The sequence below is a fragment of the Rutilus rutilus genome (assembly GCF_951802725.1).
Source record: "Rutilus rutilus genome assembly, chromosome: 23".
Classification (NCBI taxonomy): domain Eukaryota; kingdom Metazoa; phylum Chordata; class Actinopteri; order Cypriniformes; family Leuciscidae; genus Rutilus; species Rutilus rutilus.
In genome coordinates this window covers 2009689-2014658 of record NC_140233.1, presented here as the reverse complement: position 1 = coordinate 2014658, position 4970 = coordinate 2009689, and the positions used below count along the sequence as shown (strand labels likewise).

Genomic DNA, 4970 nt, shown 5'->3' with positions numbered 1-4970 from the left:
ATAGGCTTCTAGTGTGTAGTTTCCTCACATACTGTATTTTTACAGCACTAGTACAGTAAAAAGCATTTACAGTACTCCACTATAATTACCAAATACAGTATATACCACATACTTTTACAATATTAAACTTATTTTACAGGGAATGCTGCTTTTATAATTACATAATTAAAATATTATACGGCAAGTTTTCATAAGAGTAGCCACACTAGGAAAAAGAAAACAACATTTTCTGGGTTTTAAAACATTTATTTTGGTTAAATGCAAAGATAAGAAAATCGCCTTCTGTGAACATGTTGGCTGAATTTTTTAAAACATAAAATGCAATTTTAACACTTTAACAACAAACAGGTAACACTGAGCGCTTAATTAAATGGATAGTTCACCCAAAAATCTTAAATTAGCACATGATTTACTCACCCTCAAGTCATCCGAGGTCTATATGACATTCTTCTTTCAGACGAATACAATCAGAGTTATATTAAAAATGTCCTGGCTCTTCCAAGCTTTGGAAGTGATGTGCTGTTTCTGTTTTGAAGTCCATAAAAGTGCAAACGAAATCCCATTCAAAGTCTGCAAGTTTTCGCAGAAGTGAGGACACCTGTAGGCTTACAGTGTTCATTTTTTGCACAGCTTGGCCAGTTTTCTTTGAAGTTACTTGTCCTTTCTTTGTTTTTGATCCACGTTCAGGATTGATGCCAGGAAATCGTCTAAAAGGGAAAAAAACAACAACAATGAAATATTATGGACTGAGATTATATATTTTGACAGAGAGAAACAGCACAAGAAATGTGTAAATAAAAACCAGATATCGGTTTTAACGACTAATTTGTTTGGATAAAACTAAACAACATGAAAAAAAATGCAATGCTGGATGTTGTGATCAATAACTGATATTTCTTCTGCCCTGGTTAAAATACATCAACTCAATGTGTCTGTTTACAAGCGCACTGTCAACTAACTAATTTAACTTAATTGCAAGCCTCGCAATGTGAATTGCATACATGACTACATGGATAATGTTAAACATGACGTTTACCAGTCTAAACTGCATGTTTGCACCCAAATATGAAAATTCTGTCATTATTACCCACCCTCAAGACTTTCGTTCATCTTCGGAACACAAATTAAGATATTTTGGATAAATCTGGGAGGTTTCTGTCCCTCCATTGACATCAATGTCATTGCGACTGTCAAAGCCCAGAAAGGTGGTAAAAACATCGGTAAATAGTACATATAACGACAGTGGTTCAACCTTAATATTATGAAGTAACGAGAATACTTTTTGTGTGCTAAATAACCCCAAAATAACGACATTGTTTAATAATCTCTTCTTTTCCATGTCATTCTCCAACACTGTTGACACAGTGTAAACAGTGCAGCGCTTCTGGGTTCTACATCAGAATGAAGGCTCACTATTGGCTAGCTCCTGGGTCATCACACACGACCAGAGTTGGCCAATAATAAGCCTACGTTCTGACGTAGAACCCAGAAGCGCTGCACTGGCTTTTTTTCAAGGCTTGCAGCTTGAAATCTATAACAGGGTTTGCGTTCTCAAGCCACCAGGCCGGAACGCGTTAAAGGATAACTCTTGCCAAAATGCAACCTCTTTTTGTTAATCTACCTGAGGCAAACTTTCATTTAAAAGCATAATTAGGATGGAAACGCCACTTAAGTTTGACCATATTTTCGTTTAAATTGAACTCCAGCATTGAGAACATTGTTTGTGTACACAGAGTTGTAATAACTTTATTCTAGAGCTGCTGTAAAGCCTAAACAATCTATGTTACTGTACTTTCCTATTATCACTGTAAAGCTGCTTTGAAACAAACTATATTGTTAAAAGCGCTATATAAATAAAGGTGAGCTGACACTGTTTACACTACGTCAACACGTAGGAGATTGACGTGGAAGAGTAGAGATTGTTGAATAATGTCGTTATTTTGTTTTTGTGCACAAAAGGTATTCTCATCGCTTCATAATATTAAGGTTGCACCACTGTAGTTACATAGATTATTTAAACTATGTTTTGACTACCTTTCTGGGCCTTGAAAGTTGCAAAGACGTTGCTGTCTATGGCTGGTTCAGAAACCTCTCAGATTTCATCAAAAATATCTTAATTTGTGTTCCGAAGATTAACGAAGGTCTTACAGGTTTGGAACGACATAAGGGTGAGTAATTAATGACAGAATTTTCACTAATCCTTCAACTAAACAACTTGCACTGACATATCTTAAAATATGTGACTGCCACTGTTTTGTCTCAAGATGCACACCAGTAATGCTTTTTTTTTATTATTAGACATTTTTATAAAAGCTGCTTAAATACCCTAATTTTATTAAGGCCTAGACCTGGCTTAAGCTAAGCCCAGTATGGAAACCATGGCCATATTGTTTATACCAGTAGTCAGCTTAATAAATACTGTCAAGAAGACAAGTCACAATTCAGTCTAATATTTATATGAATGGCAAATATGCTAATGACTAACCTCTGAACAAACTCAAGGTGCTGCCTCTTCCTGTACTGCAAGCTGAACTCATAGGAGGAGGCAAACAGCGCTGCCAGGCCAGTGATGAAGATGCTGTTATCCTTTCCATACACACCTTGACCTTCCAAACGTAATATCCAGCACTGGTCGCTTAGAGATTGACCTGTAATTGAAAAAAATAAAATAATTAATAATTAAAATAACTATTGTGGGTTTCACTGAGGTTCGATGTAGTTGTCTATTCATAGTTCTATGAATTACATTTTTCACCTAAACATTAAAATTGATTAGGGTTAGAACGTTAAAACGCACTGGCATATTTTTTTGCTTGTTTTAAGCATAAACTCACTTAATTTTGACTTATTCTTTCAGAAAACAAGACAATTTTTACTTGTTCTTCATGTAAGAATTTTAGATATCTGGACTGGAAACAATTAAAAAACACTAGAAAAACATATTTTGCAGTGGGGTGAGTAAATGATGGCTTTTCATTTTAGGTTAAAACTAACCAATGTTTACATATCAAGAAATATAAAGTGTGGACTCTCTGGCAAATGTAGATTGCTGGACATCAGCGTTGCAAATTCCTGAAACAATTTTTACAAAGGACAGCACAACCATGATCAACAGAACCAAAACATAAAACATATTACAGATTAATGAGATTTGTTGAATAATATCTACTTATCTGCTTTAAGGATAACACCGTCTAACTTCTCTTTGAATTGTGTTAGTTGTAGGACCATGGCATGGTAATCAGGAATAAAATATATTTGAAAATAGCATTAGGAACATGGATTTTCTTGTGCTAGCAAAACTCTGACAACGATTCAAAAGCACAGGATCACATAACTGACAGCATTTTTTTTTTTTTACCACATATAACGTAGTTAGATACTATAACTGTAGCAGTAACGTTACACTATACTTAAAAGCACTTACATTAGCACTGGACCGTCATCAGATTACAAACCCTGAAACGAAAAAAATATATATCAAAAGCACATCGTGCAAATTACATGGTAAATGTTGCCTATTATGTGAATTGTCGAAGTTAACGTTACTTGGTAAACATGTGGAACAGAGTGAATGCTTGCGAGGCCGCGGTAACGTTAGTAAACCGCGTTCGCAAAATCAAACCAAATACGTGGAAACAATGTAGAAATGCAAACGCAAAAAATATTGGCTTACCGTATCACTCAGTTCAACAATTTTCCATCTTCTCAAACTCTAAATCCCACTTATCGTCACAGGCGCAGGTTAGATTATTCAGATGACAAATTCTTCCATCCGTCTTCATGTAACGTTAATGTCGTCCATTTTCTGCTGCGAGCTGCGTCGCAGGCAACTGTTTGAAACACGAACCGAAGCTCACAAAAGCTTAAAAATTGCTCACAGATTCGCAGACGCTGTTTACCTTGATGACAGGAATGATTATTCTGTTCATTTGAATCCCGCTGACAAATCAAGTTTGCCTGTACTGTCTGCTCGCGTCGCGTCACATTTGAACTGAATTGAGCGCGAAAGAAATCAATCCCACAACGCAATACAGTATGATACTCGATACTGTATATTACGAATTTATCGGGTTGAAAACAGAAATGTGCTGTATATTTACAGCTGTTCCGTAAAAGATACATCATTCTGTATTACGAATTTAACACAACAATAACGCCCAGAAATCACGAACTTGCCCATGACTCCATCTGGAAGTAATTCGCGATTTCGTATTTTGTTTTTGACCCTCTGAACTTACCGTTGGACAGGCAAAACTTGGTGATTTTAAGTTGTTTGAGCTCAAACACATAATTACAATAAGATAGGCCATTAAAAAGTACAGTTTACTCAGAATTCATAATTAATGTAAAAAATGACACATGTTTAAGTAATACAAACTCAGTTTGTTTGAGTAGTAACTACTGATTTGACTTAAACACTCAATTACAATAAGAAAGGACAAGAAAAAGTTCAGTTTAATCAGAATTAACAAGTAATGTCAATAAATTAGGCACATTTAAGTAATATAAACTCAATCTCTTTGAGTTGAATCAAAATCTGGGTTTACAGTGTACGAGTAACTAGACACGGCGATGTGGATCCTAAAGCAATAACTAGGGCCGGGTCTCCATCATTGTCGGAATACACAGACAAGGAGGGGGCTACGGGAGTTGATTTTCATCATTTAGAAAAATCGTTCGAAAGACCGGCCTTAGAGACAGGAACGAAACCTAAACTACCGAATTTCTTAGCCCAATTCAGCCCGCTCATATCAGGGGGAGAAACTTGGGAAATAAGAGAAACAGGTTTTAGACCGTGCAAAACATCTACCGAAAAAAAAAGGATAAAGATAATAAATATAGAATATCCGCAGAAGAGGAGGTAGATGGGGATTCAACTTCGGAATATACTGAGGACGAAGAAATAGCTCCCAGAAAGAGAGTTAATTATCGAAAATCTCGAAGTCAATCTCGTGAGCGGCGAAGTA

The 4970-nt window shown here is 35.9% G+C and overlaps 1 long non-coding RNA gene across 1 annotated transcript; it reads right to left on the bottom strand.

Annotated features, from left to right (window-relative positions):
* Window positions 1-340: 340 nt before the first annotated feature.
* Window positions 341-4468, bottom strand: LOC311282563. Its single transcript, XR_014625960.1, has 4 exons — window positions 3677-4468; window positions 3428-3459; window positions 2486-2648; window positions 341-707 (listed from the first exon to the last, which is right to left on the bottom strand). It is a non-coding gene; the product is annotated as an uncharacterized lncRNA (long non-coding RNA).
* Window positions 4469-4970: the final 502 nt, after the last annotated feature.